This window comes from Salvelinus alpinus, chromosome 3 (assembly GCF_045679555.1).
Source record: "Salvelinus alpinus chromosome 3, SLU_Salpinus.1, whole genome shotgun sequence".
In the NCBI taxonomy this organism is placed as follows: Eukaryota; Metazoa; Chordata; class Actinopteri; order Salmoniformes; family Salmonidae; genus Salvelinus; species Salvelinus alpinus.
Window position 1 is genome coordinate 17,879,401 of NC_092088.1, and position 23,990 is coordinate 17,903,390.

General features: G+C 42.0%; 1 pseudogene; it reads left to right on the forward strand.

The window, feature by feature from the left end:
• The first annotated feature begins 15,541 nt into the window (after positions 1 to 15,541).
• On the forward strand, positions 15,542 to 23,409 carry LOC139569782 (general transcription factor II-I repeat domain-containing protein 2A-like; annotated as a pseudogene).
• Positions 23,410 to 23,990: the final 581 nt, after the last annotated feature.

Here is a 23,990-nt window from a genome sequence, read left to right on the forward strand (position 1 = left end):
GGTGCTTTGCTGCAGGAGGGACTAGTGCACTTCACAAAATAAATGGCATCACGAGAAAGGAAAATTATGTAGATATATTGAAGCAACATCTCAAGACATCAGTCAGGCAGTTAAAGCTTGGTCGCAAATGGGTCTTCCAAATGGACAATGACCACAAGCATACTTCCAAAGTTGTGGCAAAATGGCTTAAGGACAACAAAGTCAAGGTATTGGAGTAGCCTTCACAAAGCCCTGACCTCAATCCTATAGAAAATGTGTGGGTAGAACTGAAAAAGTGTGGACAAACAGAGAGGTCTACAAACCTGACTCAGTTACACCAGCTCTGTCAGGAGGAATGGGCCAAAATTCACCCAACTTATTGTGGGAAGCATGTGGAAGCCTACCCGAAACATTTAACCCAAGTTAAACAATTTAAAGGCAATGCTACCAAATACGAATTGAGTGTATGTAAACTTCTGACCCACTGGGAATGTGATGAAAGAAATAAAAGCTGAAATAAATCATTCTCTCTACTATTGTTCTGACATTTCACATACATAAATAAAGTGGTGATCCTAACTGACCTAAAACAGGGAATTTTTACTAGTATTAAATGTCAGGAATTGTGAAAAGCTGAGTTTAATAGTGACTGTTTCTTATTCAACATGTGTAAAAGAAACTCCATTATTATGCAATTATAAAGATATTTCTAAAGTCCTATGTAGCAACAATGTTGCTATTGTAGTAATCAAAGTTACTACTTAAGTGATAATGCCCTCAAAGCCGGTGTTTGGAGGGTATATTGGCACAGGTGTTGTCAGGCACAAGACAAAGGGCATTATTACTTTTAGACAATGGGTTACCAACATATTTAAATAATGACTGACATATTTTCATTAAAAACGTTATTTTGATTGAATTTATTCATCCTATTTCATCCATCCACAAGACATAGTCCCAACACAAATCTAGGGTTGCTACCCAGGCCGGCTGGTCATTTGTTCTATCGGTTCGGTTGCGAGAGACGCGACCCAGTCGCTTAGTTTTTTTGTTCTGTATCTAAATGTTCCATTGTCATACTGGCAATGAGGCCCGATTTTGCCTGGCATAGAAAATGTGCTCACTCGTCAGGACAGTGTTGTTCAGAGGAGCTAGCCAACAACACAGCTAATGCAATCACTTCAAACTAAAGCTGGAAAGACTGCAAACTAGCTGCACTTTTACCTTTTTTCAAATGACATTTCTTTGTGTAAATCCATTAAAATGATGCAAGTTGATTCATGATTTCGACTGGCTGAGAAACGCTGCCTGCCTGTCTGTCTCGTCCCGACTCATTCATTAATATGGGAAAGCTGGAGATCGAATTTGAATACTGAAACAAATGTTGCAAATGTCGGAGAAACAGAGAGCAAGGTTTATACAAATCTCCGCTATTGAAAACGAAATGTTAGTCTAAATAAAAATGTGAGATAATGTCTAGATGCTTTTTATAGTGGAGATCAAATGTATAAATTGCCTGGCTGGGCTGATGACAGGGGATTGCGCAGTCAAATGGAACAAAGTAAATATCCATTTTAACGTCATAGATTTAGCCGGTGGTAACTTGTTGAATAGACACCAGCTGGAATGCTGTTTTAACCAATCAGCATTCAGGATTAGGCCCACCCAGTTTATAAATATAAATAAGAACTTGATGTTAAGTGTTAATGTATTGCCTTATGTCTCACTCATTATGGAAATGTATTTCTTAGTCATTTTTAAATCTGCAAGTGTGTTCTCCTCTAATGTTCAGTCCATGTCCCTCAAACTGTTTCCTAGATCTAGCTACATGCCTGAAAGGGACATTTATCATATGTTTTCAGGCCTACAAATGTGTCATAAGTCCATGTCCCAGGCCATCGTTGTGTAGATCCAGTTATATGCCTCAATGCTAATGAGCAAATATTTAGACTAATTAAACAAACTGTTGTGGAATTAGTTCTTCATAAAATTATTGGGCAGCATTCAAATACTTATTGTTTTGTGTTCAAATACACATTTTTTTCTGAGAGGTATTCAAAATAGTTTCAAATATAATTAGTTTTTCTGTGACCTTTATTTGAATATCAAATAAAATAATTGCATCAGGCGATTCTCTATATTTGACTACCTTGAGTATTTGAAAAGTTGGTATTTTCAAATTAACTACAAAATACAAATATTTTCTGCCTAGGTCTGTTGGTGTGACTGTTGATAAATCAATACATTTTATTTTCTAGAATGTGTTGAAAGGGGAAGGTTAAAGTTATAGACTTTGAAGGACCCCTCTGTTATGTTACTCCGTATTGAACCCGCTGCATTCTTTTTGGTTGCCCTGGTGACTGGAGATTAGCCTTGCAGCGTGGAGAGGGTGGTGTGTGTGTGTGTGTGTGTGTGTGTGTGTGTGTGTGTGTGTGTGTGTGTGTGTGTGTGTGTGTGTGTGTGTGTGTGTGTGTGTGTGTGTGTGTGTGTGTGTGAAAAGTTGGCAGGGAGTGATGCTTTGTGTTTACAGCATATGGGCACGGGGCCAAGGAAACCACTTTCTGAGGTTTCTCTTATTCAACATATAGTGGGGTAATCTCTGATATGTGTACATACTCCTTCCAATAATGGCGCAGTACAACAGTGGTGTGCAGAACGGCATCTCAGACTGCACAACTCGTCTGTCGGTCCTTGTCACGAATGGGCTATCGCAGCAGATGACCACACCGGGTTCCACTCCTATCAGCTAAAAATAAGAAGAAGTGGCTCCTAGCAGGCACGCGATCACCAACACTGGACAATTGAGGAGTGGAAAAACATTGCCTGATCTGACAAATCCTGTTTCCTGTTGCGTCATGCTGATGGCAGAGTCAGGATTTGGCATAAGCAGCATGAGTCCATGGACCCATCCTGCCTGGTGTCAACAGTACAGGTTGGTGTTGGTGGTGTAATGGTGTGGGGGGTGTTTTTCTGGCACATGTTTGGTCCCTTGATACCAATTGAGTAACGTTTCCATGCCCAGAACAATTCAGGCTGTTCTGGAGGCAAAAGGGGGTCCGACTGGGTACTGTACTGAACAAAAATATAAACGCAACATGTAAAGTGTTGGTCCAATTTTTCATGAGCTGAAATAAAATATCCCATAAAGGTTCCATACGCACAAAAAGCTTATTTCTCTAAAATGTGGTACACAAATTTGTTTACATCCCTTTTAGTGAGCATTTCTCATTTGCCAAGATAATCTATCCACCTGACAGGTGTGGCATATCAGGAAGCTGATTAAACAGCATGATCATTACACAGGTGCACCTTGTGCTAGGGACAATAAAAGGTCACTCTAAAATGTGTAGTTTGTCACAAAACACAATACAACAGATGTCTCAAGTTTTGAGGGAGCGTGCCATTGGCATCCTGACTGCAGGAATGGCCAGCAGAAAATTTGCTAGGGTATTGAATGTTAATTTCCTTACCCTAAACCACCTCTAACGTTGTTTTAGAGCATTTGGAAGTACGTTCAAACGGCCTCACAACCACAGATCATGTGTAACCACGCCAGCCCAGGACCTCCACATCCAGCTTCTTTACTTGCGAGATAGTCTGAGACCAGCCACCTGATGAAGCTGATGAAACTTAGGAGTATTTTTGTCCGTAATAAAGCCCTTTTGTGGGGAAAAACTAATTCTGATTGGCTGGGCTTGGCTTGGCTCCCCAGTGGTTGGGATTATGCCCTCCCAGGCCCACACATGGCTGCACCTCTGCCCAGTCATGTGAAATCCATTGATTAGGGCCTAATGAATTTATTTCAATGGACTGATATCCTTATATGAACTTGAAATTGTTTCATGTTGCGTTTATATTTTTGTTCAGTATAGATAGGTGTGATGTACCTAATAAACTGGCTACTGAGTGCATATACAGTACCAGTCAAAATTTTGGACACATCCACTCATTCCAGGGTTTGTCTTTATTTTTACTATTTTCTACATTGTGGAATAATAGTGAAGACATCACAACTACTAAATAACACATATGGAATCATGTATTAACCAAAAAAGTGTTAAACAAATCAAGAAATATATTTTATATTTGACAGGCTTCAAAGTAGCCACCCTTTGCCTTGATGACAACTTTGCACACTCTTGGCATTCCGTCAACCAGCTTCACTTGGAATGCTTTTCCAACAGTCTTGAAGCAGTTCCCACATATGCTGAGCACTTGTTGGCTGCTTTTCCTTCACTCTGCGGTCCAACTCATTCCAAACCATCTCAATTGGGTTGAGGTCGGGTGATTGTGGAGGCCAGGTCATCTGATGCAGCACTCCATCACTCTCATTCTTGGTCAAATAGCCCTTACACAGCCTGGAGGTGTGTTGAGTCATTGTCCTGTTGAAAAACAAATTATATTTCCACTAAGTGAAAACCAGATGGGATGACGTATCACTGCAGAATGCTGTGGTAGCCATGCTGGTTAAGTGTACCTTGAATTCTAAATAAATCACCGACAGTGTCAACAGCAATTCACCCCCACAACATCACACCTCCTCCTCCAAGCTTCATGTTGGGAACCACACATGGGGAGATCATCCATTCGCCTACTCTGCGTCTCACAAAGACACGGTGGTTGGAACCAAAAATCTCAAATTTGGACTCATCAGACCAAAGGACAGATTTTCACCAGTCTCATGTCCATTGCTCGTGTTTGTTGGCCCAAGCAAGTCTCTTCTTCTTATTGGTGTCATTTAGTAGTGGTTTCTTTGCAACAATTCGACCATGAAGGCCTGATTCAAGCAGTCTCCTCTGAACAGTTGATGTTGAGATGTGTCTGTTACTTGAACTCAGTGAAGCATTTATTTGGGCTGCAATTTCTGAGGCTGGTAACTCTAATGAACTTATCCTCTTCAGCAGAGGTAACTCTGGGTCTTACTTTCCTGTGGCGGTCCTCCTGAGTGCCAGTTCCATCATAATGCTTGATGATTTTTGCCACTGCACAAAGTTCTTGAAATGTTCCGGATCTTCATGTCTTAAAGTAATGATGTGCTGTCATTTCTCTTGAGTAGTTGTGTCCAAACATTTGACTGGTACTGTATACTGTATACACACTTCACATGTTATCCGTAATAAGACTATGAAATGTGTATGTTAACAAACTGAATATCTGACTCCATAAAGATTATTTAGCAATATGCAAGAGACTATAGTTGAGTCACAGTAATAGGCAATCAAGATAGGAATAAGAATTGCCTTTATCAAAAGGTAGATATTTAATATCATTGTGAAATGAATGGATCCACATTTAAGGCATGTTAAAGCTTAAGTTACAAGACAATACTAGCATTACAAGGCATTATTCTTGGCATGATCAGAGAGGGAGAGAGAAATAAAAAAGTCCATGGGGAGGATAGCAAGAAAGAGAGAGAGTCTATATCACCACAGCTGGTCAGGAACAAAGAGAAAGAAATTAATCTGAGAGGCTTTTATAACATCTGACCAATAGTATTACTGTAATGTTAACCTCCAATCAGACATCAGACCTACATAATGTAAAGACAACAGAACCTCTGCTTCCCAGAGGTGTTACAAGAGGGGGTTGGTGAGATAATGCAGTGTTCCTATGACAACACAGAGGAAACCTTGCTTACAGTTTAAAATAGTAACTTCGGGGGCTGGGCCACACTACAAACACAATACCACCACCCCCCCTTAACACACACACACACACACACCACCTCAGAGCCTGTGTCCTAGACACATAAACACACACACACAAATACATGCAGACATTGATTTATGCAATGTACCGTGCCACTGCCAGTGACGATGCCGTGATATATTTTGCATTTGGGAGATGAAAAATGGAACGTGAACAGGAGGGATCAGCAAGTTTCCACCCATAGAGTGTGAAATGGAGCTAACTCGCACTGCACATGCTCCTGAGGAGTGGGCCTTTTCGGACTCTAAGCCTGTCAATCACCTCTGCCCCCGGTTCTAATCCACAGACTAAGCAGTCCAGAATGGTGGAAGCTTCCTTCCTTCTTCTATAGCAGGATAGAAGGCAGGGTTGGGGTCAATTTCATTTCAATCCCATTTCATTCAGAAAGTACACCATATTCTAAATTCCAATTCCAGATTTTCCTCATTGAAAAGTATTGAAGAGAATTGGAATTGGATTTCGGTGTACTTCCTGAATTGACTGGAAGGAAATAAAAGTGTGAAGCAATTATTGTCTATTTTAACAAGCCAATCCATCCTTAAAGGCTATGTGTCATGCTATGCTAACTGTGCCAATGGCCATATGTAAATAAGAATCTATTTGTATGTAGTTACTAATGTATGATGGTGAAATGTTGAAAATACATGATCTAATTTCATAACAGCGGGGGCATAATATGCAATGCAGGCACAGCAGTGGCATGATTCAATGTTAATTCCATGTTTTTATGGAGCCTGATACCTAGCAGACCCTATGATTTTGTTAAGTATGCCGTTAGCCTACAGTGTAACCCTTGTCTGTGACTCAGTTGAAGTTAAACGTATCCACCAGTGTTTCATAAACCTTTACGCAAATACGTGAATTCTTTGTTTTTTCACACTGAATGCAAAACAAACAACAACAAGAACTAGAAGGAAGTTAAAGTGCCTGGGGGAGGAGTGAACAAGGAAATGACACACACACATGAATGTGCAGGCACACACCACGAGGCACACACACACACACCCACGCATTCCCTGCAGCACTATTTTCAATCAGACTGTATATCCGTCTATTAATCTACCTTTTCATAACAGCTAATCCAGAGTGATGGAGTGTGTGTGTGTGTGTGTGTGTGTGTGTGTGTGTGTGTGTGTGTGTGTGTGTGTGTGTGTGTGTGTGTGTGTGTGTGTGTGTGTGTGTGTGTGTGTGTGTGTGTGTGTGTGTGTTTGTTTCGGCTGCTGAGGACCTGTGATTGTTTGTTTTAGAGATAAGGCTTAATGAAAGAGCCCTATTACTAGGGCCAGGACGATACCAGTATCACCATACTCGTTAGCATCGCGGCAAGGGAACAAAGCCCAAAGCGGATTTATCTTCTTTAGGAAAACAGCCCTAATGTTGGAAACAAACATTATTGTCATCCAGAGTCACATGCAGTGGTGGAAAAAGTACCCAATTGTCATACTTGAGTAAAAGTAAAGATACCTTAACAGAAAATGTAAAAGTCCCCCAGTAAAATTCTACTTGAGTAAAAGTCTAAAAGTATTTGGTTTTAAATATACTTAAGTATCAAAAGTAAAAGTATAAATGATTTCAAATTCCTAATATTAAGCAAACCAGACGGCACCATTTTCTTGTTTTTTTATTTATGGATAGCCAGGGCACACTCCTACACTCAGACATCCTTTACAAACTAAGCATGTGTGTTTCGTGAGTCCATCAGATCAGAGGCAGTAGGGATGACCAGGGATGTTCTCTTGATAAATGTGTGAATTGCACCATTTTCCTGTCCTGCTAAGCATTCAAAATGTAACGAGTACATTTGGGTGTCAGGGAAAATGTATGGAGTAAAAAGTACATAATTTCTTTAAAAATCATTCTGGATTAGCTGTATCACTCTAAATCATTCTGGATTAGCTGTAGCACTCAAAATAATTCTGGATTAGCTGTAGCACTCGCCATCATTCTGGATTAGATGTAGCACTCGCCATCATTCTGGATTAGCTGTAGCACTCGCTATCATTCTGGATTAGCTGTAGCACTCTCCATCATTCCGGATTAGATGTAGCACTCGCCATCATTCTGGATTAGCTGTAGCACTCGCTATCATTCTGGATTAGCTGTAGCACTCTCCATCATTCTGGAATAGCTGTACCACTCGCCATCATTCTGGATTAGCTGTAGAACTCTCCATCACTCTGGATTAGCTGTAGCACTCTCCATCACTCTGGATTAGCTGAAGCACTCGCTATCATTCTGGATTAGCTGTATCACTCAAAATAATTCTGGATTAGATGTAGCACTCAAAATCATTCTGGATTAGCTGTAGCACTCTCCATCATTCTGGATTAGCTGTAGCACTCACCATCATTCTGGATTAGATGTAGCACTCGCCATCATTCTGGATTAGCTGTAGCACTCGCAATCATTCTGGATTAGCTGTAGCACTCGCCATCATTCTGGATTAGCTGTAGCACTCACTATCTTTCTGGATTAGCTGTATCACTTGAAATCATTCTGGATTAGCTGTATCACTCGAAATAATTCTGGATTAGCTGTATCACCTGAAATCATTCTGGATTAGCTGTATCACTCGAAATCATTCTGGATTAGCTGCAGCACTCACTATCATTCTGGATTAGCTGTATCACTCGAAATAATTCTGGATTAGATGTAGCACTCGCTATCATTCTGGATTAGCTGTAGCACTCTAAATAATTCTGGACTAGCTGTAGCACTCGAAATAATTCTGGATTAGCTGTAGCACTCTCCATCATTCTGGATTAGCTGTAGCACTCGCTATCATTCTGGATTAACTGTAGCACTCTCCATCATTCTTGATTAGCTGTAGCACTCTCCATCATTCTTGATTAGCTGTAGCACTCGCTATCATTCTGGATTAGCTGTAGCACTCGCCATCATTCTGGATTAGCTGTAGCACTCGCCATCATTCTGGATTAGCTGTAGCACTTGCCATCATTCTGGATTAACTGTAGCACTCGCCATCATTCTGGATTAGCTGTAGCACTCGCTATCATTCTGGATTAGCTGTAGCACTCTAAATAATTCTGGATTAGCTGTAGCACTCTCCATCACTCTAGATTAGCTGAAGCACTCTCCATCACTCTGGATTAGCTGTAGCACTCTCCATCATTCTGGATTAGCTGTAGCACTCTCCATCACTCTGGATTAGCTGTAGCACTCTCCGTCACTCTGGATTAGCTGTAGCACTCGTTAGCATTCTGGATTAGCTGTAGCACTCTCCATCATTCTGGATTAGCTGTAGCACTCTCCATCACTCTGGATTTGCTGTAGCACTCTCCATCACTCTGGATTTGCTGTAGCACTCTCCATCACTCTGGATTAGCTGTAGCACTCTCCATCACTCTGGATTAGCTGTAGCACTCGCCATCATTCTGGATTAGCTGTAGCACTCTCCATCATTCTGGATTAGCTGTAGCACTCTCCATCATTCTGGAATAGCTGTAGCACTCTCCATCATTCTGGATTAGCTGTAGCACTCTCCATCACTCTGGATTAGCTGTAGCACTTTCCATCATTCTGGATTAGCTGTAGCACTCACCATCACTCTGGATTAGCTGTAGCACTCTCCATCACTCTGGATTAGCTGTAGCACTCGTTATCATTCTGGATTAGCTGTAGCACTCTCCATCATTCTGGATTAGCTGTAGCACTCTCCATCACTCTGGATTAGCTGTAGCACTCTCCATCACTCTGGATTTGCTGTAGCACTCTCCATCACTCTGGATTAGCTGTAGCACTCTCCATCACTCTGGATTAGCTGTAGCACTCGCTATCATTCTGGATTAGCTGTTGCACTCTCCATCACTCTGGATTTGCTGTAGCACTCTCCATCACTCTGGATTAGCTGTAGCACTCTCCATCATTCTGGATTAGCTGTAGCACTCTCCATCATTCTGGATTTGCTGTAGCACTCTCCATCATTCTGGATTAGCTGTATAATTGAAATCATTCTGGATTAGCTGTATCACTCAAAATAATTCTGGATTAGATGTAGCACTCGAAATCAGTCTGGATTAGCTGTAGCACTCTCCATCATTCTGGATTTGCTGTAGCACTCTCCATCATTCTGGATTAGCTGTAGCACTCGCCATCATTCTGGATTAGCTGTAGCACTCGCCATCATTCTGGATTAGCTGTAGCACTCGCCATCATTCTGGATTAGCTGTAGCACTCGCTATCATTCTGGATTAGCTGCAGCACTCACTATCATTCTGGATTAGCTGTATCACTTGAAATCATTCTGGATTAGCTGTATCACTCGAAATAATTCTGGATTAGCTGTATCACTTGAAATCATTCTGGATTAGCTGTATCACTCGAAATCATTCTGGATTAGCTGCAGCACTCACTATCATTCTGGATTAGCTGTATCACTTGAAATCATTCTGGATTAGCTGTAGCACTCGAAATAATTCTGGTTTAGATGTAGCACTCACTATCATTCTGGATTAGCTGTAGCACTCTAAATAATTCTGGACTAGCTGTAGCACTCGAAATAATTCTGGATTAGCTGTAGCACTCTCCATCATTCTGGATTAGCTGTAGCACTCGCTATCATTCTGGATTATCTGTAGCACTCTCCATCATTCTTGATTAGCTGTAGCACTCTCCATCATTCTTGATTAGCTGTAGCACTCGCTATCATTCTGGATTAGCTGTAGCACTCGCCATCATTCTGGATTAGCTGTAGCACTCGCTATCATTCTGGATTAGCTGTAGCACTCGCTATCATTCTGGATTAGCTGTAGCACTCACTATCATTCTGGATTAGCTGCAGCACTCACTATCATTATGGATTAGCTGTATCACTTGAAAGCATTCTGGATTTGATGTAGCACTCGAAATCATTCTGGATTAGATGTAGCACTCGCTATCATTCTGGATTAGCTGTATCACTCGCCATCATTTTGGATTAGCTGTAGCACTCTAAATCATTCTGGATTAGCTGTAGCACTCTCCATCATTCTGGATTAGCTGTAGTACTCGCTATCATTCTGGATTAGCTGTAGCACTCTTTATCATTCTGGATTAGCTGTAGCGCTCAGTGGTGGAAAAAGTATTCAATTGTCATACTTGTCATATTTGAATTGTACAATTGTACAACTGTACAATACAATTGTCATATAAAAGTAAAGATACCTTAATATAAAATGAATTCAAGTAAAAGTGAAAGTTACCCAGTAAAATTCTACTTGCGTAAAAGTCTAAAAGTATTTGGTTTTAAATATTCTTAAGTATTAAAAGTAAATGGAATTGCTAAAATGTACTTAAGTATCAAAAGTAAAAGTATTAACCATTTCAAATTCCTTATTTTAAGCAAACCAGAAGGCTCAATTCATTTTATTTTATTTTATTGACAATCACCAGGGGCACACTAACTCTCAGACATAATTTACAAACAAAGCATTTGTGTTTAGTGAGTCCACCAGATCAGAGGGAGTAGGGATGACCAGGGATATTTTCTTGATAAGTGTGTGAATCGGACCATTTTCCTCTGTGAAGTAAAAGTTGGCAAAAATATAAATAGTAAAGTACAGATAATACCCCAAAATACTACTTAAGTAATACTTTAAAGTATTTTTTACTTAAGTACTTTACACCACTGGTAGCACTCTCCATCACTCTGGATTAGCTGTAGCACGGTTTGAAAGCCTAAAGGAAAACCTTGGGAACAACACTGGTAGTGTTAGAACAAAAGAAGTCCAACTGGATGATTTAGTCTGTGTTGGGAGGCCAGCTGCGCAACAACATAATGAATAGTGTTGTCATCTCAGATAAGAGAGGAGATATTGTAGTCATCTGATTAGTGCCGCTCGCTCTCAACCTCTCCGTTACAGATTATATCATAATTTCAGTTCAGTTCAAACACAGACCTCTGATGTACGGTATCTTTGGTAGCTAGAGCATCTCTAAATTACAGAGATATTCAATCGAATATCCCCGAGGGGATGAATAAAGTTGAATTGAATTGAATTGGAATAAATCAAAAACAAACGTCGTCCCACTCAGCGGGAAAATACTAATCAACGTTAATTTGAGTTTCTCTTTGTTTCTCACTCAACAATGTTTCATTGAATACATGATTTAAAGTACTTGAGTGCAGCATTGGTGCCCAAAAAAATGGTTTTGTCTTATTCCAGAAACCCAGTTGCCATGTTCAATTGAATAGGCTCCTGTATTCCCTGCTTTTGTATAACAAGTTTATGTGAGTTTGCCAAGTATAGGCCTGTCTAGCAGTGGCAGCAAGATCGTTGACCCCTGTGGAGCACAAGTAGGTCTTCTGAGAGCTGAACTCTGCCCTGTAGTAAAACTGACAGAAAACAGAAGAATCCATTGTTGGATTCGTTATGATCAACAACAAAAAACGATGATATTGCCCTTTTAGTGTAAGAGCTGTTTGAAAAGACCGCCTGAAATGTCAGCCTGTTTTGGTGGGATGGAGTTTTGGCCTGCCTGGTGACATCATTAGGCGGTAAATTAGTGGATAGACCAATAAGAAAGACAGTTCCAAACCTCTCTGCCAATAACAGCTAGTTTTCCATTTCCTGAAACATACTGTAGACCCTAGAGTGTGTGCTTTCAGAACACTGTTGCTGACAAGCCAGAGTGACTCATCTGGAAAGACACACCAAAGACAGGCAGAAATATAATTGGTTAATTTTATCGTGAAAATACTGTTGACCTTTTGGTGAACTCCAGTTGCTAGAGAGGCATAAAATAAATAACTGACCCCCTTAACATAGAGCCCCAGTCAGTTTTAGAATTTGTAACTAGCAATAGGCCGGTGCTAAATACTGGATCAAATTTTTTGGGACAAATCACTCGCTCAACCCTACACCTCATCTAGATCTATAATTGAGTAATGTGGCTATTGAGCAAGTTGAAGAGACTAAACTGCTGGGTTTTAACCCTAGATAGCAAGCTATCATGGTCAAAACATATAGACTCAATGGTTACTAAAATGGGAAGTGGTCTGTTCATGATAAGTCGTTGCTCTGCTTTCTTGATATCTCAGTCAACCAGACAGGTCCTACAGGCCCTAGTTTTCTCACAACTGGAATACTGTCCAGTTGTGTGGTCAGGTACGGCAAAGAAGCACATAGGCAAATTGCAGTTGGTCCAAAACAGAGCAGCACGTATTTCACTTAGATGTACACAGAGGGCAAATATCAATGACATGGACGTCAATCTCTCCTGGCTCAAAGTTGACGAGAGATTGACTGTATCACTATTGGTCTTTGTGCGAAGTGTTGATGTGTAGAAGGTACCGAACTGTCTGTTCAAGCAGTTGGCACACATTTCGGAGTTCATCAGTACCACACGAGACATGCAACCAGAGGTCTCTTCACAATCCCCAGGTCCAGAACAGAGGCTGGGAAATAGACAGTATTAAATACAGCCATGGCTAATGACTGTGATGAGACACAGACCATTTTTATGCATTTTGTATTGTATTATGCATTGTATTATGTATGTGATACGTGGTTGGGATACGACTGTGATATGTAGTTGTCTCGCAAGGCTATCTTAAGATGAATGCACTAGCTGAGGGTCGCTCTGGATGGAAGATTCTGCTGAATGTCTAAATTGTAATATAAATGTGTATGTATATTTATGTATATTATGTATTTTAGTTGTTGTGTTGTTTCCTGTTTGAATCCCAGGAACAGTAGCTGCTGCCTTGGCAACAGCTAATTGGGGATCCTACTAAAAACTTAATACTTCCATGGGGAATGAAAGGTAGGAATGTGGAAGACTATGGATATAGGAATCATAGATATCCAACAGAGCAGCCTCCCTGCTCTGAACACAATCTGTGCCAATCTTCCAGTAGTCTCTCTGAACACACAGTCTAGCCATGGCAGCCTCCTGCATTAGTTACACCTGCTCTGGGAGAGTGTGGAGTGCTGTGACAGTCTAGGCAGTGAAGTGTGTGTGTGTCTGTGTGTGTGTGTGTGTGCACGTCAGATTGACAGGGCGTCAGTCCCTCTCCACAGTCACTGCCAAATCTTACAGCATAGAGAAACAGGCACGGGGCTAAGAGGAGGTGGTGTGTGTGTGTGTGTGTGTGTGTGTGTGTGTGTGTGTGTGTGTGTGTGTGTGTGTGTGTGTGTGTGTGTGTGTGTGTGTGTGTGTGTGTGTGTGTGTGTGTGTGTGTGTGTGTGTGTGTGTGTGTGTGTGTGTGTGTGTGTGTGTGTGTGTGTTTTCATTCATGTGTGTAGAGAGCTGGTGTGGCCATTACCGACCTGCTGCGAGTGATACATTTACTGAGCTGAATGCTAACAGAGCGATGGAGAAAAAACTAAATGTCATCTGCAACTGGAAGGAACAGGCAAAAGGAAAACAAACCCACTGCAAAGGAAGAGAGCGCTCCGGTTAAAAAATGCTGCTGTAAAAACAAAGCCTTGCCGAAAGCCAGTTTGCCTTACTATGATTAATTTAGTCTCTGTTGTACTCATATACGAGGAGAAAACTGCCATTTTCTACATGTCAATAATATGCATATTTCTTACTCTAATAAGGGGGAGTATTATGGCTTTTATGTGTTTGGAACTGTCCACTGTCAGAGTCCACTATTGTTCACACTTATTTGAACTTATAGTGATAGGGGTGAGTATTGGTGTTAGTCTGTGAGACTAGCCAAGCAATTATTTATGTTCAACTTCTCAAACATCGTCAATAATAAACAGAGTCTTTCATGGTCCTTCCTCCCTTCCTCTTCGATTTCAAATATTTTTTCAAACTGAAAACTTTTCGGTAATTTTTTGTCTGTACGTATATCTACAGGAGTGGGAACATCCCTGAGCTGTCCTCTCTGTGTCCATCATTGTTCTGAAGGCTCAGTGGGCTGATGGGAGTGCAAACTTCGGGAGAACGCTGCGTGCCTGGCGTTGGAGAGCCTAGGGACACATTTCAGTGCGACACACTGCATTATTAATATTATGCTCATGTTCCCTGTGGAACCTCTTTTATTGCTCAATGTGTGGAACAGTGGGCAACGCCCAAAGACGAGAGCCGCATCCCAACACACAATATACTTGCATCCCAATACAGATCTAACACAAGACTGGAGGAAGAGATTGTCCTGCTCAACAGCGGAGAATGAAGGGTCAGAAAGTTTAGGGCACATTAGGGGGAATAAGAAAATGACGGAATCCTGACCCAAACTACTGTATTGAATCAGGGAAGAAAGCGGAATCCTACCATCACTATGACAACAATGGAGTGTTACCGAAACCAACTTGTTAGATGCCGCCAAACGTTGAACAACAAATTGTAGCCTACTGTGGAGTCCCAATCATATCCCTTATCAGTGGCGGCCCACCCATTAGGGCGTTAGAGGCGGCACTCCACTTAATGTGATTGGTCCACCCAAAAAAGGAAAGATACTTCTATTTAAAATTAAATCTATATTATATAATTCATGGATTATGTTTTAAATTATCCTAAAGGTGCGATAAATGTGTACATTTTCCTGTTTCAAAAATATATTGTTCAAATAAGCTGTTCAGTTACTACTCTGCCAGCAGCAGCAGCTCCGCTGGCACATAGGCCATGCGCACATTGCTTGGATTGTTTTGTCAGCTATTTGCTATGGGGGGGGGAACTGCATAAATTATAACAGCACCAAGTAAATGGACAGACCTGGGGCGCTCAAATGTGCATCCGTTCAGTCAGAACGCCTGGGTCTGTTCTCCATCCCAATCAGTCTCTCGGCGCCAGATGGTTTACTTCCTCACGTGAGACTAGATCTGCTCTGTCAGGTACCGATGGCACTAAAGAAAAAATCTCATTGTCATTAACTTGTAAATTAATAATCATAACAGTCATGGGAGCCTGGGACCTGATAAACCGGACAACTACATCCAACAAGAGTCCAAGGACAGACGGATACACTAGCTGGAACCTTCTCCTCACGGATCTGGTAGGATAAAAAAGCATGACAGTGGCTGGCCAATTTGATTGTTTCCATTCATGATAATCATCATGTTCTACTGTAGGTGGGGGGGCGACGTGTTGTGTGGATTAAAACAGCATCAAATCGGATGTATCACAAAGCATGATCAAATGAATTAGCCAGCTACAGTAATTTCGAGAAACATTGAGAAACCGTGTGGACGATTTTCTTTCGTCAAATGAACCAGTCATCTACCTTTCATAAGCAGCTAACTATAGCTAGCTGGTAGCTTGCTAGCTAGTTACCTCCCATGCCAATCTCAAGTCCTTCTAAACTAATATCTGACTAACTCGGAAATATGAAGTTATTTCAGAATGAAAGTTAATCATGCTTTGTGACATTATGTTAGCTAGCTATCCCGTTCGATGATGTGTTTTCACTTACTGCATCTGCAGTGGCCACCACTGTCCCTTATAGCTGGAGCCAGGAATCTTTCCTGATCATGCAACCTGACCAAGGACCTTAGTTTTTATTCTTTTATTTTATGTTATTTAACCTATATTGAACTAGGCAAGTCAGAGTTAGAGTGTGGTATAATGCTATTCAGGTCACGTGGCTAGGAAACACTCCTGACCCTTTCTACTTGCTACCTGCACAACACACTGACTGCAGCACAACAGCCTTTGTATCTGAAACCCACATAGAGAGGCTGAGGCTCCCTCCTCCCACTCCAGCCTGCAGCACTCAGCCAGCCTCAGCCTGCAAGCTGCACTGAGACACCCCCCCTCCTCCCCTCTTCCCCCCTCCTCATTCTTTCATCAAACCTGCCAACTTCTCTCTCTGTCTCTCTGAAGAAAGCCAGTGGAGTGGGCCCACTGCTCCACTCTGCTCCGCTCAGATCCTTTCCAATGGAGATATTAGCATTCATGCACTTTGAAAAGACACTTTATATAATTCTGTTATCAAAATGAATCATGCTGTATTTGTAATGTGCCCCCTCCCCCTCCACCACGCCAAAGTATCGCTGTTTTAGCAAAAGGTCAACGGCATCCTCTTTATCTCTTTACCAAAACACGATTTCCTCACTTCTTCACTGAAGCAGTATGCTTCTCTTTCAACCACATGCAGCGGTAGCTTATTCCAACCCTCTGGGACTTCTTTATCAACCTGCCAGCCCAGGGGAAGAGAGGAAGATAAGAGAACAATAGAGGGAGGGGAGAGGAAAAGTTGTGGTGCAGAGAGACAAAGAAATACAGCGCTAGAGAGGAAGAAGGAAATCAAGAGAAAGGAGATTAAGGACGTGACCACAGAGCTTGCCTAGATGACTGGGTTGTCCCAGAGGATAACCCTGACTCCCCACGGCACAGTGTGTGTGTGTGTGTGTGTGTGTGTGTGTGTGTGTGTGTGTGTGTGTGTGTGTGTGTGTGTGTGTGTGTGTGTGTGTGTGTGTGTGTGTGTGTGTGTGTGTGTGTGTGTGTGTGTGTGTGTGTGTGTACACATGCACCTGCATACATGCACTACTGCGTGTGTGTGCAAGTGTAAGTGTGTTCATGTGTGTCTCCTTGATCCTCCAGTTCACCGGGGGCGCCGCCACACTGGACCTGAGATCATAACCTTTATATCTATGGTTCAGAGTGCACAGTGACAGTCCCACAGCGCACATAAAGCTGAGAGCACTGGACTATAGGCTCATAGAGCTGGGGGTCAGAGAGCCTAACACACAATTTAGTTACTTCTGCCCTGTGCCTAGCTGGGCCGGACAGATAAAGCTGTGGCTGTCATTACATTTTGTCAGGCGGTTAATGTCATGCAAATGACTGCCGGTCTCACGGTAATTGACCGTTAATTAACATAGACATGTTTGACATCTCCAGGCTTCCACACATACAAGCCGCTGATGCTCGTGTTTGGAACATCTCCGTTTAAAAAAGGTTAAGAAATCAATTTAATATACACCATCACAATAAATCCCTTATTTACTTTAGTTAGGTCTAAAGAAACATTATGACATGAATAAAATGTATTTCAGAAGAACAGAATAGGAGTTGGCCTACTGTATGTAATCTGGCTATGCACCATGCCATAGGCTGTAGGCTAATTTATTTAGCAGACAAGATATGCTTATAAGTCCCGTGCTAGTATTTTATATTCTATGATTATATAGTAAGAAGAATATAATTGAACTGAATAAAATAGAAATTATGTTTTTCCCATTCTGGAGAGAGTGCGCATATGAAGTGGCTATGTTGAGCATAAAAGTGATCATTTGATACAGATCCTATATGCTAGATTTAGAGTTGTTTGGTAACTTTAGTTGTGAACGATACAAACCTTAGAATGTCTTCAAAACATGTATGGACTGCATGATGTCACTATGGGATTTGAAAAAGTAGCAAAAAAAGTCTGCTCTGTTCCTTCCCTCAGGCTGCACACAAGCTGTTCAACATATTTTCACCCGTCAGACGATTCTCAATTCAATCTTGTCGTTACTAATATGTAAAATGTGTTTAGATTTAAAATGGCCCATCATCAAATGGGCAGGAACAGGGGCAGCAAAAGAAATGTATAATACATTTCATCCGTTTTCCCACGGTTCGTTTTTCAAAAACATGACTACTCTGGTTAGCGGCTGAGAAATACATATAGTAGCAGCTGGGATCCTCCTCTTTTTAGTGGCAACCATCAAAACTCTGCTTTCACACAGGATTGCATATAGAAATGTCTGAGTTTATAACAATTATGTCACTGTTTGAAGAGCATGCAGCCTCCTGCTGCTCAACGGGTGACCTTCTGCCCAAACTCTGTATGCCATTTGCTCTCCAACCCTGTCCCTGCAGCTAACCAGTGCTACATTTGGGAAACAAAGTGAAATCTGTTCGGGAACATTAGTAACATGTTTTCACAACTAAACATCTTTCATTAAACTGTTGACAGAGGCTCTGCATCTGTCCTCGTGCTCCTAGACCTTAGTGCTGCTTTTGATACCATCGATCACCACATTCTTTTGGAGAGATTGGAAACCCAAATTGGTCTACACGGACAAGTTCTGGCCTGGTTTAGATCTTATCTGTCGGAAAGATATTAATTTGTCTCTGTGAATGGTTTGTCCTCTGACAAATCAACTGTACATTTCGGTGTTCCTCAAGGTTCCATTTTAGGACCACTATTTACCTCTTGGTGATGTCATTCGAAAACATAATGTTAACTTTCACTGCTATGCGGATGACACACAGCTGTACATTTCAATGAAACATGGTGAAGCCCCAAAATTGCCCTCCCTGGAAGCCTGTGTTTCAGACATAAGGAAGTGGATGGCTGCAAACTTTCTACTTTTAAACTCGGACAAAACAGAGATGCTAGTTCTAGGTCCCAAGAAACAAAGAGATCTTCTGTTGAATCTGACAATTAATCTTGATTGTTGTACAGTCGTCTCAAATAAAACTGTGAAGGACCTCTGCGTTACTCTGGACCCTGATCTCTCTTTTGACGAACATATCAAGACTGTTTCAAGGACAGCTTTTTTCCATCTACGTAACATTGCAAAATTCTGAAACTTTCTGTCCAAAAATGATATCCATGCTTTTGTTACTTCTAGGTTAGACTACTGCAATGCTCTACTTTCCGGCTACCCGGATAAAGCACTAAATAAACTTCAGTTAGTGCTAAATACGGCTGCTAGAATCCTGACTAGAACCAAAAAATTTGATCATATTACTCCAGTGCTAGCCTCCCTACACTGGCTTCCTGTTAAGGCAAGGGCTGATTTCAAGTTTTTACTGCTAACCTACAAAGCATTACATGGGCTTGCTCCTACCTATCTTTCCAATTTGTTCCTGCCGTACATACCTACACGTACGCTACTGTCACAAAACGCAGGCCTCCTAATTGTCCCTAGAATTTCTAAGCAAACAGTTGGAGGCAGGGCTTTCTCCTATAGAGCTCCATTTTTATGGAATGGTCTGCCTACCCATGTGAGAGACGCAGACTCGGTCTCAACCTTTAAGTCTTTACTGAAGACTCATCTCTTCAGTAGGTCATATGATTGAGTGTCGTCTGGCCCAGGAGTGTGAAGGTGAACGGAAAGGCTCTGGAGCAACGAACCGCCCTTGCTGTCTCTGCCTGGCTGGTTCCCCTCTCTCCACTGGGATTCTCTGCCTCTAACCCTATTACAGGGGCTGAGTCACAGGCTTACTGGTGCTCTTCCATGCCGTCCCTAGGAGGGGTGCATCACTTGAGTGGGTTGAGTCGCTGACGTGGTTTTCCTGTCTGGGTTGGCGCACCCCTTTGGGTTGTGCCGTGGCGGAGATCGTTGTGGGCTATACTCGGCCTTGTCTCAGAATGGTAAGTTGGTGGTTGAAGATATCCCTCTAGTGGTGTGGGGGCTGTGTTTTGGCAAAGTGGGTGGGGTTATATCCTGCCTGTTTGGCCCTGTCCGGGGGTATCATCAGATGGGGCCACAGTATCTCCTGACCCCTCCTGCCTCAGCCTCCAGTGTTTATGCTGCAGTAGTTCATGTGTCGGGGGGCTAGGGTCAGTCTGTTATATCTGGAGTATTTCTCCTGTCTTATCCAGTGTCCTGTGTGAATTTAAGTATGCTCTCTCTAATTCTCCCATTCTTTCTTTCTCTCTCTCGGAGAACCTGAGCCCTAGGACCATGCCTCAGGACTACCTGGCATGATGACTCCTTGCTGTCCCCAGTCCTCCTGGCCTGCGGCTATGGAACCCTGACCTGTTCACCGCACGTGCTACCTGTCCCAGACCTGCTGTTTTCAACTCTCTAGAGACAGCAGGAGCGGTAGAGATACTCTGAATGGTCGGCTATGAAAAGCCAACTGACATTTACTCCTGAGGTGCTGACTTGTTACACCCTCGACAACTACTGTGATTATTATTATTTGACCATGCTGGTCATTTATGAACATTTGAACATCTTGGCCATGTTCTGTTATAATCTCCACCCGGCACAGCCAGAAGAGGACTGGCCACGCCTCAGAGCCTGGTTCCTCTCTAGGTTTCTTCCTAGGTTTTGGCCTCTCTAGGGAGTTTTCCCTAGCCACCGTGCTTCTACACCTGCATTGCTTGCTGTTTGGGGTTTTGGGCTGGGTTTCTGTACAGCACTTTGATATATCAGCTGATGTAAGAAGGGCTATATAAATACATTTGATTTGATTTGACAGTCCCTCTCTTTGCACGGTGGTGGAAGATATGAAGGAGAGAGAGGAGGAGATGGAAACACACTGTGGTGAGATATTCTGTAGCTAAAGGTAATGTCAGCCTATTAATTATGAAAATATTTTTTTAAATCCTATTACTACGCCATTCAAAATCAAATATAAATTCACTATATTACTATGACTATTTTGGAGTATAGGCTAGACCAATTATGTACTAGACATCTTAAATCAATGTTTTTTAAATGTTTTTATGCCATGCGTAATATGCAGTAGACTATTAAGCTATGCATTGTATAACGACACAATCATTATTTTAATGAAGATGTTTTATTTCAGGCCTGGGCTCATGCGTGTGCCTAAGCTCTAATATGCGTATAAGGGTTTTGAATTAATCATCACCGTAGAAAGCGCTGTCAGTTTCGTTGTTTGTCTTTGAAACAACATCCACAATGACGATGTTTTCCACACAGTTTCAACCTGTTGTTGAAGTTCTTTCTTCAAATTGATCGATCACAGTGAGGTGAGTTTTATAAGCTTGATACTATTCTGATCCTAAGTGTTTGATGTGATTGTCGACTGCATTGGTATTGATGTCAGAGTGGTTAGAGCAGGCCTGGGCAAAGGCCGGCCCAGGGGCCGTATGCGGCCCCCGACCTGATTCAGTATGGCCTGCGGAATCATGCTCAGATCACAAAGAATTTGTGATAGTAAAGTTTTGAAAAACGTATTTGTTATTCAAATTAAAAGCCCAATGAATACTCGCCTTTGTGTATTGATTTAACTCCCACTGTCACACCAGCCTTCGCTTTGGTTCCCCCTCCTGTCCAGCTCAGGCGCTCGGCGTCGCCGGCCTTCTAGCTGCTGCCGAACCTGCTGCTGGCAAACGCCCTTCACTTATCAACCCTGGAATTGTCTCGTCATCATTACACACACCTGGTTCCAATCCCCAGTCTGTCACTGTATATATACTCCCTCTGTCATTTCTCTTTGTTGGTCATTGTACATGTTGCTTGTTTTCCTGAGAGTATTCTCAACTAGTATTTCACGAGTACTTTATTATTTTGCACTTTGGGTTTCGTCCCGCTTTCATATTTGGTGCTTTAATACATTTCAGTAGTTCTAAACCTGCGACTGCCTCTCTACACATGTGACACCCACCGCTTGTGGGACATTTATTTTGAAGGCACGTATAAATAACAACTGCACGAGGACAGAGAGTGACTGACAGGCTGACACACACGTCACAGTTACGAATAGTAGCTAGCTAGAAATTGCGCTTTTTTTCCCAAAGATTTCAAGGAAAAGGGAAGTAGACAATGAATGTAGGGTGTTCCAGCAAGAGTGGACATTGAAATATTTATTTATTGAGGTATCTTGGAAAGCTGTGTGTTTAGTGTGCAAAGAGAGCATTGCTGTCTTGAAAGACTCCAACTTATCCCTACACACCCAAAAGAATCATGCAGAGAAATATAGGAATATGTCTTCTGAGCAGAGGGCAAGTGCATTTTAAGAGTTGCTTTCTCAGTTGCAAAAGCAGCAAGGACATTTCACAAAACTGCATTCAGCAAACGACGGAATTGCGAGAGCTAGCTATGTATTGTCTCACAAAATTGCTAAACATATCAAACCATTCGCTGAGGGCGAATTCATTAAAGAATGTTTAATTGACTCTGCAGCAATACTTTACCCCGACAAGAAAGAGCTTTTTGAAAATGTTTCCCTGTCAAGATGAACAGTGACACGGCGTGTTGAGGACATCACAGAGAATATGGAACAACAGTTGAAAGACAAAGGTAAAGGATTTCACCTATTTCTCCTTGGCCCTGGATGAGAGCAGTGATGCACGTGACACGGCGCAGTTGTTGATATTCTTACGAGGCAAAACCCCAGACTTTGAAATTACTGGAGAGCTTGCTTCAGTGCAGTCAATGAAGAGCACAACCACAGGGAAAGATTTATTGTAGGAGGATCGTTAATAAGTGTGTGGCAAAGCTGGGACTGAGTTTTTAAAAGTTATCCAGTGTGACCACTGATGGATGCCCAAACTTGACAGGAAAAAACATTGGCCTTTTGAAACGGATAAAGTAGCTGAGCTGAACCCAGATCAGAAAATGATTTTCCTGCATTGCATTATTCATCAAGAGGTGCTCTGTAAATGTGTTCTGAAAATGAGCCATGTTGTGGAGACAGTCACTAAAGTGGTCAACTTTATAAGAGCAAAATATTTAAACCACAGGCAGTTTGTCTCACTGTTGGAAGAGACAGAGTTGGGTCATGCAGACGTCCCCCTTGGGGAAGGTGCTTAAAAGGGTGTGGGACCTGAAGTCGGAGATTGCTGAGTTTTTGCAAATGAAAGACAAATATATGGATTTCCCTCAACTGCAAGATAAAGAGTGGTTGACTGATGTTGCCTTCACCGTGGACATCATGGCCCTCATGAATGAACTGAATTCCAAACTACAAGGGAAAGGCCTTTTTGCACATCAGATGTACAGCCTTGTCAAAGCCTTTAAGGGAAAACTACTCCACCAAGTAGAAGCCAACAATCTCACCCACCTTCCGACACTACTAGTCTGTTCCCTGTCAGATGACCAGCAGATGACTGCTGCGTGCTTTGAACGGTGAGTTTTCTTGTCGTTTTGAGGATTTAAAAGTGTTGAAAAATGACATGCTGTGGTTTCCTCTCCTTTCACCTTCAATGTGGATAACGCTCCCACTGACCTGCAACTTGAGCTTATCGATCTTCTGTGTGATGCAGTGACTGGAGAACTATTCAAAACAATGTCACTGACGAGGTTCTATGCATCTCTCGATGAACAAAACTTTCCAAAGATTAGGAGTCATGCTCAGAAGATGTTTGTACTGTTTGGGTCAACCTATGTACGTGAACAGACATTTTCAGTGATGAAATATAACAAGTCAAGGCACAGATCATCTCTCACCTCTCAGCAATCCTGCGCATAGTGACATCAGACACTGTACCTGACTTCACTGCTCTAGTCAATGCCCATCAGAGACTTCACTCCTCACACTGATTGAGTAGTTTAAATGTAATGTTGAGCTCTCCCTCTTGTGTTTTTGTGCATACGCGTTAACAAGAGTTCTGTCCGTGGTGCTGAATGCACGGTGTACTTTTCCCTCCGTGTAGTTCATTGCATGTTTAATAATGAAAATACATGCCAAAAGGAGAATATGGATGGGGTGTA